This window comes from Eschrichtius robustus, chromosome 1 (genome assembly GCF_028021215.1).
Source record: "Eschrichtius robustus isolate mEscRob2 chromosome 1, mEscRob2.pri, whole genome shotgun sequence".
NCBI lineage: Eukaryota > Metazoa > Chordata > Mammalia > Artiodactyla > Eschrichtiidae > Eschrichtius > Eschrichtius robustus.
This window is the reverse complement of record NC_090824.1, coordinates 37012002-37027901: the sequence shown is the minus strand read 5'-3', so window position 1 is coordinate 37027901 and position 15900 is coordinate 37012002. Positions and strand designations below refer to the sequence as shown.

The 15900-nt window shown below is 43.8% G+C and overlaps 1 pseudogene; it reads left to right on the top strand.

Annotated features, from left to right (window-relative positions):
- Window positions 1-8686, top strand: part of LOC137751262 (nucleolar protein 56 pseudogene) — a 45649-nt pseudogene extending 36963 nt beyond the window's left edge.
- The last annotated feature ends 7214 nt before the right edge of the window (window positions 8687-15900 follow it).

Sequence of the window (15900 nt, the reverse complement as noted above, 5' to 3'; positions counted from 1 at the left end):
ACAGATCTGAGAAAAAGACAGGCAAAAATAAAGTGGAGGAGATAAGTAGAGAGGTCAAAGGCAAACACTTCTCTTTCCTTCCAAAAAGATCTCTTCAGGATGCTTGAATTTTTTATTATGGAAATATTCAAAATAGAGAAAATAGAGAAAATAGTGTAATGAACCACCATGTACTCCTCATCCAACTTCAACAATTATCAACATTTTGTTAATCTTTTTCACTTATCTGCTCCTCTCCTTTCCTTGCACTAGAGCTGGGATTGGCCAAAACCATGGGCCAAATCCAACTTGCCTCCTCTTTTTGTAAAAAAAGTTTTATTGGAACACAGCCATGCCCATTCGTTTCTGTATTGTCTATACCTGCTTTTGCATTACACCAGCAAGGGTGAGTAGTTGTGACAGAAATCATGTGGGCCACATGCTTAAAATATTTGCTATCTGGCCTTTCACAGAAAAAATTTGCTGACCCTACGGTAAAGTATTTTAAAGCAAATACTAGTCAGCATATCATTTCATCTGTAAATGCTTCAATATGAACCTCTAACAGATAAGAGCTTTATTAAAGCCATATCTATAATAGAATTATCATATCTAACAAAATTAATAACTCTTTAATTTCACCTAATACCCAATCTGTGTTTAAAATTCCTCTGTTATCTTTAAAAAAAGGCTTTTTACAGTTGGATTTTTCACATCATAATCTAAATAAGTTCACACACTACATTTGGTTAATATGTCTCTTAAGTATCTTTTAATCCATTGTCAGATTTCCCTTACACCCCTCCCTTGTCTTCTTCACATTTATTTGTTGAAGAAACCAGACCACTTGTCCTATAAAATCCCCACTTTCCGGATATGGCTGGTTAAATCCTCAATGCATCATTTAACATGAACACAGTGCAGTTTTTTAAATAGGGAAGACCTTTTTAAAAACAAAAATTGAAGTATAGTTGAGTTACAATGTTGTGTTAGTTTCAGGTATACAGCTAAGTGATTCAGTTATATATATCTCTATCTCTATATCTCTTTTTTCACATTTTTTTCCCTTGCAGTTTATTGCAAAATATTGAATATAGTTCCCTGTGCTATACAGTAGGTCCTTGTTGTTTATCTATTTTATATATAGTAGTATGTATCTGTTAATCCCTAACTCCTAATTTATGCCTCCCTACACTTTCCCCTTCAGTAATCATAAGTTTGTTTTCCATGCCTGTGAATCTGTTTCTGTGGGTTTTTTTTTTAATTAATTAATTAATTAATTAATTAATTATTTTTGGCTGTGTTGGGTCTTCGTTGCTGCTCACGGGCTTTCTCTATTTGCGGCGAGTGGGGGCTACTCTTTGTTGCGGTGCACGGGCTTCTCATTGCGGTGGCTTCTCTTGATGCTGAGCACCGGCTCTAGGCACACGGGCTTCAGTAGTTGTGGCACGTGGGCTCAGTAGTCGTGGCTCGTGGGCTCTAGTACGCAGGCTCAGTAGTTGTGGCGCATGGGCTTAGTTGCTCTGTGGCATGTGGGATCTTCCCAGACCAGGACTCAAACCCATGTTCCCTGCACTGGCAGGCAGATTCTTAACCACTGCGCCACCAGGGAAGTCCCTCTGTTTCTGTTTTGTAAATAAGTTCATTTGTATCATTTTTTTTAGATTCCCCATATAAGTGATATCATATGATATTTGTCTTTTTCTGTGTGACTTACTTCACTTAGTATGATAATCCCTAGGTCCATCCATGTTGCTGCAAATGGCATTATTTCATTCTTTTTCATGGCTGAGTAATACGACCACAGTGCATTTTTGTGTCAGGCTACATGAGGTAGTAGAGCTTTTGGCCGTCCTCTGGTTTCCAGACCTGGCTAGGCATCCCGGTCTGACCTCCAGCAGTGGAACCACTGCTTTGAGGGTAAGAGTGTGCCTCCTTCCTTCGGCAAGCTCCATGTGTTCCTGGTGAAGCTGCTGTTTTAGTCCATTTGGGCTGCTATATGTATATGTATAGCTGATTCACTTTGTTATACGGCAGAAACTAACACACCATTGTAAAGCAATCATACTCCAGTAAAGATGTTAAGACAAGAAAATATTAACACCATCATCAGATGGTGCTGGTTGGTAAAAAAAAAAAAAAAAAAAAAAAAAAACCCACAGACTAGGTGGATTATAAACAACAGAAATTTATTTCTCATACTTCTGGAGGCTGGAAGTCCAGGATCAGGGTGCCAGCATGGTCGTGTTTGGGTGAGAGCCCTCTTCCTTGTTCGTATCTGATGCCTTCTTGCTGTGTCCTCACATGGTGGAAGCAGGCAAGGGATCTCTGTGGGATAGCTTTTATAAGGCACTAATCCCATTTATGAGGGCTCCTTATTCATGACTTAAACACCTCCCAAAGACCCCACTTCCTAATACCATCATCTTTGGGGGTTAGGATGGGAACGTATGAACTTTGAGGAGACACAAACATTCAGACCCTGGCAGCTGCCTGTCACAGCTCCCTGGCTTCCCCCTCACTACAGCCCAAGAGGTGGTCATGAGACCCCACCCAGCCAATTAGAGCCCTTTCCTGAGAAGTTCTTTTCTTTTTAGCATTGCCAAACTGGCATGATCTCAGCCTAGAGCTACCCGTAGCCATGCTGAGCTTGGCCTAGTAACAAAGTCTGAATCACTAAAGGATGGTGAGGCTCCTGATAACAGCAGTCACTTGATTCTGTCCCCATCCAACCCATGGATACATGTCTGAGACCTAAGGAGAGAGAGGGTTGGGAGTAAAAATGGAATTATTTTAGTAAAATCTCTGTAAAACTGTAGCTCAAGGGCAGCACAGTGAAGAGGAGAGAATCATCTTCCTGCCACTTCATCACAGAGCATCTCCCAGCTTTGGTCCAGTGAGTTCTTCAGAAGCAATACTTGGAAAGTAGGGGTGATGCCATGTGGGAGACTTTGGTGCTTGGCCAGGGGCACTGACCCCTGGTGACATAGTGGTACCTAACAGGAGACATGGTATCTTAACATCCATAAGCAGTACCCAGTGAAAGACAGCCAAACAGCACATAGGGAAGTTCTTAAACACACGCGAGAACTATCCCTCTTCTCCCAATTCACAAACATACTCTTTATTTTCCTATGGGAGAGGGGAACAGCTAATTTACAGAATTGCAAGTCCAGGTCTTTGGCAGAAGAGGCAAGAGAGCAGCGAAATCCAAGTATCCCTGTTGCTGTGTCCCCTTTTGTACTCATGGGCTGAGGTGGGAAACTCAGGTATACTTGCGTAACCTCAATAAAGCTGGGCCACCTCATCCTTAGTGTTTTAGTTATCTATTGCTGCAAAACAAATTACTCCAGAACTTAGACATTTAAAAATAACAGTCAATGTTTACTATCTCACACAGGTCAAGAATTTGGGAGTGGCTTAGCTGAGTGGTTCTGGCCTGGGGATCTCTCATGAGGTTGCTGCAAGCTGTCGGCCAATGCTATAGGCTCCACTTCTTGGCTGTGGCTGGGGGATGCACTTCTAGGAAGTCTCACTCACGTGTTGGCTCTTGGTGGGGTGGGGGTGGGAGCTGGTTCTTGCCCACATGGACTTCCCCATAGGACTGCTTGAGTATCCTCACAACATGGCAGCTGACTTACCTGAGGGTAAGTGACCCACAGAGTGAAGTAGAAGCTACAATGTCTTTTAGGATACAACCTCATATGGTCCACTCTTTCCTTTCTACAATATCCTACTGTTACACAGTTTATCCCTATTCAGTGTGGGAGGGAACGACACAAGAGCTTGAATACCAGGAGACAAGGCTCACTGGGGACCTTCTTAGAAGCTGGCTAGTGCAGCCAGTCTCAGTATGGTACCATATTCAAAAGAAGTACCAGCTTCACATCCAAAAGCACTGAAAAGCAATTGGAGTCTTGACTGAAGTCTCTAGAAGAGGCAAGGAAGAAGGACTTACATTGCCCAGTGCCCAGCAAAAGTTCTAAAGTTCCTCTTCACTCATCTATTTCCCCAAAGTTATCACTCATCACACCAAAATCTCTCTTCTTCCAAACTCACTCAAATCCTCACATCTCTCCTGTCACCCCCTCCCCACCTCAACTATGTAGCTTAAGTCAACTTCTCTCAATTCTCAACTCTCCTCTTTACCTTGAAGCCCCAGGAACCAGGTAGGCAGCCACAAAGACTCTCGAGTGGGGCCCAGAGGGTGGAGGAAGAGGGAAGGCTGGGAAGAATGGTACATTAACATTTTGTGTCTGTATCACATTTATACCCTAAGTGCCTAATACAGTGCCTAGAACATAGTAGATGCTCAATGTGCAGATGAATTAAAGGATGGTGGCATCTAAAAATTCTAAATGAAAATTATTTATTCAGTGGTATTCAAAGCTAATGCTATAGCAACAAATTTCCATATGGAACACAAAAATGACATAGTATTACCTTGTGTAAAAATGTTCATGATAGCGCTTCCTGGTGGTGCAGTGGTTAGGAATCCACCTGCCAATGCAGGGGACATGGGTTCGAGCCCTGGTCCGGGAAGATCCCACATGCCACAGACAACTAAGCCCACGCGCCACAATTACTGAGCCTGTGCTCTAGAGCCCGCATGCCACAACTACTGAAGCCCGCACGCTTAGAGCCTGTGCTCTGCAATAAGAGAAGCCACCTCAATGAGAAGCCCGCACACCGCAATGAATAGTAGCCCCCGCTCGCTGCAAATAGAGAAAGCCTGTGCACAGCAACAAAAACCCAAAGCAGCCAAAAATAAAAGTAAATAAATAAATTTTAAAAAATGTTCATGATAAGGGTATGAAATGTTGCTATTGATATTTTTCTACGTATGTATTTATTTTGGTTCTCCTCTGAATAATCCTCTTGAAATCAGAATCTGTGTTTTATTCATCTTTATGTCCCCAAAACCTGGCAATGCCTGGCTTGGGGTTGTCAGGAGTTTTGTCAATAATTTGTTTAACACTTACAATGTATACCAGACATTTTTTCAGAACCAATACATGTATTAACTCAATTAATTCTCATAGTTACCTAATGAGGTGGGTTATATTATCATCATCCCCATTTTTCAGATGAGAAAAATGAGATACAAAGAGGTTAGGTAACTTGCTGGAGGGCAAAGGCAAGAGTTGGGATGTGGACCAGAGCAGTCTCGTTCTAGAGTCTGGGACCACCCTCCCTACTACATCTACAGGGTTTGTGGAATTGAATTCAAGTTGAGTGAAGAGATCAGTTAGACCTCTTCCAGGAAAGCCTGTACATTTTCATCAGACACATCTAGAAAAACACTGGGGAAGTCCTGGAAACCACTAGTGTGCTTTAAGGTGACTTATGGACGGAAGAGAGGAAGTTGCAATGCCTCTGAGGGTGGTTGGTTTAGAGAAGGATGAAATATGTCCAAAAAAACAAAAAACAAAAAAAGCAATGAACACACAGAGGATTTTTTAGGGCCATGAAGATACTCTGCATGATACTATAATGATGGATACATGTTATTATACATTTGTCCAAACCCATAGGATGTGCAACACCAATGGACTTTGTGTAATTATGTTGTGTCAATGTGGGTTCATCACTTGTAACAAATACACCACTCTGGTGGGGGGCTGTTGATAATGGGGGAGGCTATGCATTTGTGGTGGCAGGAGGTATATGGGAACTCTCTGTACCACCCTTTCAATTTGGCTGTGAACCTAAAACTGCCCTTAAAAATAAAATAAAATTTAAAAAACATGATCAGCAGACAAAACTCAATGAATACGAATAAAGCCAAGCAGCTGCGTTCATGTTAACACCAAAACGGAAACCCAGGTGGAGCAGGAGCCTTTTGATCTGTGGCCCTGGTCAGCTGTGATGGAGAGCTGGGCAAGTATTTGGCGGATGCAGGGTCCATCACAAGCTGTAATAGCTCTGGTCATCACAAACCTCCGGTTTTTTGAATTTGTGTTCGGTCTCATACGGATATTAATGTTTGAGCAAAATTTTAGAAATCACCACAGAAACCAGGAAGCAATGCTCTTATTTGGGAAACCAGCTAATGGAAAGTTTTATAAAATAAGAAAGAAGCTTATGTTTCAGCAGTGGGATTTGTGGCATCTCTCCCATGTTACGCAGTTAATGTCTACCTCATTTGGTACCACATAATAATTTTAGCCTTCAGAATTGGAAACTGCATAACTATTGGAGAAGTTTAAAAAGAATGAGAACATAATGATTTCCCAAATAAGTAAAGACTTTGCACAGCTGAAGCAAAAGGAAGCCGACTTATGGAAATGAGAGGCGGTGTGGCACCAGGGAGGGGCTAGGCTGGCATCAGGACACATGGGTTTGAATTTCAGTTCTGCTATTTACTCACTCAGTGTCTTTCCACGGGGCACTTAACCTCACTGAGTCTTACTTTCCTCATCTGGAAGTTGAGAGGGTTGCCCTAGATAATCCTTAAGGACCTGCCCAGCCAGAAGTCTGAATCCACAAGAAACATGGTGTGGTGAAGGTCATGGCATTAGTTTCCATGTGGTTCATATACATAGTGAAGCCCACACGAAGTGTTCAGTTTGGAGAGGCAGCTTGCACACTCGGCGACATGGAATCATCTGCAAAGGAAGTGGCCTTTTGATGTGCGCCACAGCATGCCATTTCTGGGTATATATCCCAAAGAACTGCAGGCAGAGGCTCGAGCAGATATTTGCACACCCATGTTCACAGCAGCATTAGTCATAATGGCCAAAAGGTGGAAGCAACCCAAATATCCATCAACAGATGAATGGAGAAACAAAATGTGACCATATATATATATACACACACACACACACACACACACACATATATATGTGATTCAGCCATAAAAAGGAATGAAATTTTGATATATGCTAAAACTCAGATGAGACGAAAGCATTACACCAGAAAAAATAATCCAGACACAAAAGGGCAAATATTGTATGATTCCACTTATATGAGGTACCGAAGACAGGCTAATTCATAGACAGAAAGCAGAATAGAGGTTACCAGGGGCTGGGGGGGAAGAAAGAAGTGGGATTTATTGTTTAATAGATATAGAGTTTTTGTTGGAGACAATGAAAAGTTGTAGGTATGGCCAGTCCTGATGTCTGAGTGATTCCCTGGGCCCAGCAAAGGGACTTAGTTTCTGGAGCCTTGAAGACAAAGGGTAACACCCCAAAATATGGTCTCATTTTCCACTCCGTCTTCATTGGCCAAACAGCTGCCAAGAACAAAGGCCGCATCTCCTGATACCTGGCAAAGAAATGCGGTATTGCCTCATGAATTGGTGCCCACGAGTGTATTTGGGGAAGAGCTTCAAGAACAAGTGGAGGGAGAACAGTATGGAGGTTCCTTAAAAAACTAAAAATAGAACTACCATACGACCCAGCAATCCCACTACTGGGCATATACCCTGAGAAAACCATAATTCAAAAAGAGTCGTGTACCAAAATGTTCATTGCAGCTCTATTTACAATAACCAGGACATGGAAGCAACCTAAATGTCCATCATCGGATGAATGGATAAAGAAGATGTGGCACATATATACAATGGAATATTACTCAGCCATAAAAAGAAATGAAATGGAGTTATTTGCAGTGAGGTGGATGGAGTTAGAGTCTGTCATACAGAGTGAAGGAAGTCAGAAAGAGAAAAACAAATACAGTATGCTAACACATATATATGGAATCTAAGGGAAAAAAAAAAGGTCATGAAGAACCTAGTGGCAAGACGGGAATAAAGACACAGACCTACTAGAGAATGGACTTGAGGATATGGGGAGGGGGAAGGGTAAGATGTGGCAAAGTGAGAGAGTGGCATGGACATATGTACACTACCAAACGTAAAATAGATAGCTAGTGGGAAGCAACCGCACAGTACAGGGAGATCAGCTCTGTGCTTTGTGACCACCTAGAGGGGTGGGATAGGGAGGGTGGGAGGGAGGGAGATGCAAGAGAGAAGAGATATGGGAACATATGTATATGTATAACTGATTCACTTTGTTATAAAGCAGAAACTAACACACCATTTAAAGCAATTATACTCCAATAAAGATGTTAAAAAAAAAAAAAAAGAACAAGTGGAGGAGCAGCTGTCTTTCTATGAGACTGGAGAGAGTCCATGAAAGAATCTGGATACCGTGAAGGAGGTAATGGCTCAGGCAGAGGGAGCAGCTGCTAAGATTACTAGGAAGCTATTCAGGAGAAGAAATGCTTGAAGAAGGTAGGGACGACTGGCTGCCATGGCCCTGGCATCTTCAGAAAACAGTAGTGGTATCCAGGGGGAGTGTGAGGGGACAAGTGAAAGACACAAAAAGAAGATAAAGCAAAAGCCCCAGAAGGCTCCTCAGGAGGATGAGATGGAACATCCATCTGTCTCTTTCTCCAAACCCAAGAAAAAGAAATCTTTTTTCAAGGAGGAACTGCTCAAGAGTGATCTTGAAGAGACAGCTGGCAGTGGAAGTCTTCCCAAGAGGAAGAAATCTTTCCCCAAAAAGGAGCCAGTTAGCGGCCGACCCTGAAGGGTCAGGAAACAAGAGTGCCCCCAAGAAAAAGAAGACATTCTCTTCCAGGGAGGAGCCACTCAGCCGCTGAAGAGGCTGCTGGCAGCAAGGGCAGCAGCTCCAAGAAAAAGAAAACGTTCCAAAAGCTATCCCAGGGAGATGAGGATGGACATTTCCCTGCTGGGGCATAACCCACGGAGGTATCTCCCAACCCATCCCCTATATCCCAATAAAAACAAATACACAAGGGTAAAAAAAGAAAAAGTTTTAGATATATATAGTGATGATGGTTACACAACCTTGGGAATGTATTTAATGCTACTGAATTGTATGCTTACAAATGTTTAAAAAGAGGGACTTCCCTGGTGGTGCAGTGGCTAAGACTCCATGCTCCCAATGCAGGGGGCCAGGGTTTGATCCCTGGTCAGGGAACTAGATCCCACATGCCACAACTAAGAGTTCGCATACCACAACTAAGAGTTCACGTGTCGCAACTAAGACCCAGCTCAGCCAAACAAATAGAAAACAACAAAGAAACAAAAGCAAAACCAAAAAAAACCCCATAAATGTTTAAAAAGATAAATATATTGTGTTGTGCATTGGGTTGGCCAAAAAGTTCGTTCGGATTTTTCCATACGATGGTAGGGAAAACCCAGCGAACTTTTTGGCCAACCCAATATATTTTACCACAATAAAAATAAATGTTTTAAGTGAGTGCTCTGTGTGCTTCTGTTAAAAACTTTTTTTTTGCATGTAAATTGGCTCTCTGTAAAGTGCAAGAGAAAAGTGAGAAAATGGAAAGGGTGGTAGCTGCTTAGTATCGTAATCCGACTGGAAAGCATGATGACAGAAATGTTTATGTGTGTGCCAGTGCTTGTGTGCGTTTGGGAAGATGTGAGGAGGAACCAGATTTAAGAAACGCATGGATTTAAGAGAAAGTCAGAAAGGCAAGAGGGAGCCAAAGACTGAATGCAGGGAGCAAATTTTCCCCCAACAGGATCGCTATCTCCAGACTCCCCAAATCACACAGAGGCCCAGTTTGCTCCTGACTCAGCACCTGTGGCTGAGAAAAAGTTTGTCTGTAATCCTTCTCCAGGGGAAGCTTCACGACTATTCTTCCAGAGCTCTTCTGCCTTTATCAGCCAAGTCAGGTTTTCAGATGGGCACATTTCCTTCCACAGGTAACAGAGTCTGAACAGAATTGGGAGGTGACCTCCCTTCTCTGCTTAGGGCCACCATTGCTCACCTGTGCTCTGTGATTTAGCTCCCACTCTGTAATACACAGCTCACACTCACTGTTACCTTCAAGAACAGGAATTCCTTAACTGTGCATAGTGCTCGATAGTTTAGAGAACACTCTGGAAGCCTGCCCCCGAGAACGACAGCTTCTTGGAGGCACGCATTCTTTTCTGTTTTGTTCTCTGCTGCATTCCCAGCCCAAGAAACAGTGGGGCCACACAGCAGATGCACCATCAACAGCGCCTGAATATGTGACGAGGTGGGGGGGGGGGTCTCAGGGCAATGCTGGGAGGTATTTTCTCCAGATGAGAAAACTGAGAAACAGCAAGACTGAGTAAATGACCCAACGATCTGGGATTAACACAGGTTTTTTGGCTCCAAGTCTAGTGAATAAGAAGTACATCAAAAAAAAAAATGTATGTTTTTATTTATTTATTTTTAATTTTTTAAATTGAAGTATAGTTGATTTACAATGTTGTATTAGTTGCAGGTGTACAGCAAAGTGGCTCAGTTATACATTCATATATATATATTTTTTTCAGATTCTTTTCGCTTACAGTTTATTACAAAATGCTGAGTATAGTACCCTGTGCTATACAGTAGGTCCTTGTTGGTTGTCTATTTTATATACAGTGGCATGTATATGTTAATTCCAAACTCCTAATTTATCCCTCCCCACCCCTTTCCCCTTTGGTAACCATAAGTTCGTTTTCTATGTCTGTGGGTCTATTTCTGTTTTGTATGTACGTTTACTTGTATCATTTCTGGGGGTGGGGGAGGGCTGCTTTAGGTCTTCGTTGCTGTGCGCGGGCTTTCTCTAGTTGCAGCGAGCGGGGGCTACTCTTCGTTGCGGTGCGCGGGCTTCTAATCGCGGTGGCTTCTCTTTGTTGTGGAGCACGGGCTCTAGGCGCCCAGCTTCAGTAGCTGTGACACACAGGCTTAGTTGCTCCGCGGCATGTGGGATCTTCCCGGACCAGGGCTCGAACCCGTGTCCCCTGCATTGGCAGGCGGATTCTTAACCACTGCGCCACCAGGGAAGTCCCTGTATCAATTTTTTTTTAGATTCCACATATAAGCAATATCATATGATATTTGTCTTTCTCTGGCTTACTTCACTTAGTAGGATAATTTCTAAGTCCCTCCATGTTGCTGCAAATGGCATAATTTCATTCCTTTTTATGGCTGAGTAGTATCCTGTTTTATAAATATATATGCGTGTGGGTGTGTATATATATATATCTCACATCTTCTTTATCCATTCATCTGTCAATGGACATTTAGGCTGCTTCTGTGTCTTGGCTATTGTAAATAGTTCTGCTATGAACATTGGAGTGCATGTATCTTTTTGAATTATGGTTTTCTCCTAAATATATGTTTTTAAATGCTCATGAAGGTGCATGAAGCAAATACTTTGAGCCCTTTGGATGATGCTGTTTTCTCCCATTATTCTCCTCCCTCCCATTTTTCCTTGCTTCCTGTTTTCCTTCCCCCTATTATATCAGCTTCATTCTTATTCTTACCCAGCATCCAGCTCTTGGCTCTTCCAACTGTGTGAGGATACCTCGTGGGGCCTTACCCTCCTCTCCAAATGGCTTGCTGGAGAATTCCTTCCAACCACTCACGTTCCTGCCCTAGGAGGAGTGGAGTCCTGGCCAACACAACCTGCTCTGTCCTAATAGCTTCCCAGCGATTCTGTTGCTCCCCTTAGAGACCAGGTCTGGCCTCTGCCCAGCTGGCCCACTGGTCAGAGTAATTAAAGCATTCGTTGTGTGGGGCAGAATTCCAGGCTCTTGCAGTCTTTCTTTTCATATAGGACTCCAAGTCCTTAGTAAAAATCCCTGTGTGTTTACCAGTAACAGGACAAATCGATGTCATGTGCCTCCTAATATAATGCTCAGAAAAGAGCACAGCATCCTTTTTGTGGTATTCCTGCCTCAAATACATAAATCATGAGGAAGCATCAGGCAAACCCAAATTGAGGGGCATGCCCTAATGAGACTGGCCTGTGCTCTTCAAAAATGTCAAGGTCATGAAAGACATGGAAAGCCTGAGGAGCTGCCCTAGACTGAAAGAGACTAAAGGGACATGGCAAGTGAATGCAACCATGATTCTAACTAGGGTCTGTGGAGTAGATGGTATTCTTTTTTTTTTAATAAATTTATTTATTTTATTTATTTTTTTATTTTTGGCTGCGCTGGGTCTTCATTGCTGCGCGTGGGCCCTCTCCAGTTGCAGGGAGCGGGGACCACTCCTTGCTGGGTATGCGGGCCTCTCATTGGGGTGGCCTCTCTCTCTGCGGTGCCCGGGCTTCAGGCGCGCAGGCTTCAGCAGTTGTGGCTCACCGGCTCCAGAGCGCAGGCTCAACAGCTGTGGCGCACGGACCCAGCTGCTCCGCGGCATGTGGGATCTTCCCAGACCAGGGCTCGAACCCGTGTCCCCTGTATTGGCAGGCAGACTCTCAACCACTGAGCCACCAGGGAAGTCCTAGATGGTATTCTTGAATCAGTGTCAATTTCCTGATTCTCATGGTTGTACTGTGGTTATGTTGGAGTGTGTCCTTGAACTTGGGAAACACGTACTCAAGTCATTAAGTGGAGAACAGTCGCTCTGCCTCTGAAAGCAGGATAACAGCAAAGTGGGTGGGAGGTTGGGTTTTAAAATCCAACATACCTGACCTCCATCGCAGGCCAAGTCTCAGTTTCTTCATTTGTAAAGTGGAACTAATACTATACTTACTTCAGAGGATATTTTAAGAATTCGATGAGGTAATGTTGGTAAAGAGCTTACCTTGATACCTGGCACAAGGAAGCCCTCCATAACCTTTAGCTATCTTTATTGCCTGCACATGTTTCGAGGGGATGATGAACTGTCATTGCACTAAACACTGGCTGTCCAGCTTTGTGGCTGAGACTCTCCTGGGTTCCCTCCTGGCTGCTCTGCTTTGAGACCATGTCACCGTCATCACAGGCATTGTTGTCTTTGGGACCAGCCACTAGCTGGAATTATTTTCTTAGGCCTGAATTCAGATTCCCAAGCTAAAGTGTTGAAGTCTGAAGGAAAGCTCTGGCACAGAGCCCTTGCTTCACAATCAGGGTTTCCTGTTCCTTGTGGCAGCAGGCTGGGGCGAGCTTCTATCTCTTCCTGAACAGCCTGGGGCTTGATTGAATTTCCTCTCGGCCTCCAGAGGGCATGACTCTGGATCCGGAGGTGGCCCATCTAAATCTTCTCATTTCAGAAGTTCTGGAAAGCAGCCAGGTAATCCGGCCAGTGTCCCTTAAATGTAGGCAGGTGGGGATTGAAGGTGAATGTGGGTGGCCAGATCCTGAGGGTCAGGTGTGTAGCTGCTGGGAGGGGAAGTGGCTTCTCTCTAAGCTGGACATTGGAGGGTGTGGTTTGGGCCCTACTCTGCCTCATGGCTTAAAGCACCTGCTCAGGAAGTCACTGGGGGTGGGGGTGTCCGTCGATTAGGGAGGGTGCGCTCAGCTTTCACAGACTTGATAGCAAAGCCTTCCTTGCAATTTTAGTCTTCACCCTCTTTAGAGACCCTATCCATCTTGGTCTTTCAAGTATTGAATCGTTTAGATTAAAATTTTGAACTAAGTCTTGAAGCAAATATATTTATTTATTATCTCAAGATTTCTGATGGTTAGGAATTCAGACCAAACACAGTGAGGATGACTATTCTCTGCCCCATGATATCAGGGATTTCAGATGGCAGATGTTGATGAAGGCTGGGGGTTGGAGTCATTCAAAGGCGCCTTCACTAACATGTCTGATAATTGACGCTGGTTGCCAGCTGGGAACCTCACTGAGGCTATTGGTGGGCTTCCTCACAACATGGTGGCTCCTTTCCAAAGGCAAGTACCCAGAGGAAAAGGGAGAGCAAGGTGAAGGCTGCATTGCCTTTTATGACCTGGTGTGTTAGTCAGAGTACTTGAGAGAAAAATAAAATAAAACAGTAGGAGAGATATATATACAATTGACCCCTGAACAACATGGGTTTGAACTGCAAGGATCCAAGGATTTATACAAGGATTTTTTTCAAGAGTAAATACTACAGTACGACACCATCCTCAGTTGATTGAATCCTTGGACGCGGAACCGTGGATACAGAGGAACTGCAGATTTTCAACTATGTGGAGAATCAGCACCCCTAATCCATGCATTGTTCAAGGGTCAACTGTATATATATATTTATTTTTAGGAACAGGTTCATGTGATTATGGAGGCTGCAAGTCCAAATCTGCAAAGTGGGCCAGTAGACTGGAGACCCAGAGAAGAGCCAATGCCACAGTTCAAGGCCAAAAGTCATCTGCTGCAGAGTTCCCCCTTGCTTGGAGGAGGTCCGTCTTTTGTTCCATTCAAGCCTTCAACTGATTGGATGAGGCCCACCCATGGAGGGCAATCTGCTTTACTCAAAGTCTACAGACTTAAATGTTAATCTCATCCCCCAAAAATCCTCACAGAAACATCCATAATAGTGTTTGACCAAATATCTGGGCACTGTTGCCCAGCCAATTTGACACATAGAATTAACCATTACACCTAATTTCAGAAGTCACATAGCATACTTCTACCACATTCTGTTGGTCAAGGCAGTTACAAAGGTCTAGCCAAATACAAGGGAAGGGAACACCAAACACCCCCCTCTGCCAACTCAATAGAGTAATATCAATGTCATGTTGTAAAAAGCATATGCATGTGGCATGTGGTATACATTGGTGTGGCATCTTTGGAAAATACGATGTAACAAATGCCCAACTGTGATGTAAGGGAAAAGGAAACCAATTTATAATAAAATATTATGTCTTTCAAAATGTAAATTCTCAGTTGTGGCTGCACTCAGAGTTATAGTAGAGAAGTCAGATGTCCTGCACCTGTACACAGCATCACTTTGAATGTGAGCACCACAGTTACAGACTGCTACAGGTATGTCCCACGGGAAACTCAAAAAACATGAGTGGAACTGCTGTGGGTGGTGTGATTTTCCAAAATGGTGAATGCTGTAAAATTCTACACAAGGCAAAATGCAATTTTCCCTCTGTTTACATGGTAGTTGTATTCCTGGGGCAGGGGGGTGGGTGGTGGGAAATTTAGGCGTATAAAAATTTGCAAAAATCCCATTGTGTTTATATGTAGAGTAGGGTTAGGTTTCAAGGCTCAAAACACTATAAATAGATTGTTTTGCCTATAGGAATGTGTCAGGGAACACTCAGACATCATGGGGAATATAAGACAATTCCTGTAGAACTTTCCAGCACATTGCAGGAGGACTTCTGGCCTCCCTGATCTTTCCCTACTAAAAGCCAATAGTGCCCTCTCCAGCACTGAGACCACCAAAAACAGCCGCTATGCCTTTTTAAAACTCCTCCTGGAGGGTAGTAGCAACCTTATTGAGAAGCAGTGCCATAAAGGAAGGGAACAGAGAAATTCCAAAGATTCCTGTGGAGAAAGTCTGGGGAGTATAGAAATGAATCAACCAGTGACAAAATGGAGGATGGAAGGCAAAAAGCCTCATGCCACATCTGAAACGTAAGACCACCCTGTGCGTGTGTATGTGAGTGTAGGTGGGTGGAAGGATCCCAACCCGTCCCAGAGACCACAGTAGAGGCCCCACCCTGCTCCTCCAGGGATCCAGCACCAGCCAGGTTCAGCCAGAAGAGAGTCCTTTTCTACATGTCATCTGCATCAAGGGACCCTAAGCTTGTAGGACGTTTCCCACACTTGGAGTGAAGCAAGGGAAAAAGGAACTGAATGGCCAACAGTGTTCTCTTTTTGATCACTACAACCCAATAGTTGGGTCTCTCCTTGGTTAGGGATGAAAGAGAAACCTTAGACCTTGCTGGGACTATCTGATAAAAACAAGAAACTTCAGGGCTTCCCTGGTGGCGCAGTGGTTGAGAATCTGCCTGCCAATGCAGGGGACACGGGTTCGAGCCCTGGTCTGGGAAGATCCCACATGCCACGGAGCAACTAGGCCCGTGAGCCACAATTACTGAGCCTGTGCGTCTGGAGCCTGTGCTCCACAACAAGAGAGGCCGCGATAGTGAGAGGCCCGCGCACCGCGATGAAGAGTGGCCCCCACTTGCCACAACTAGAGAAAGCCCTCGCACAGAAACGAAGACCCAACACTGCCATAAATAATAAATAAATAATTAATTAATTA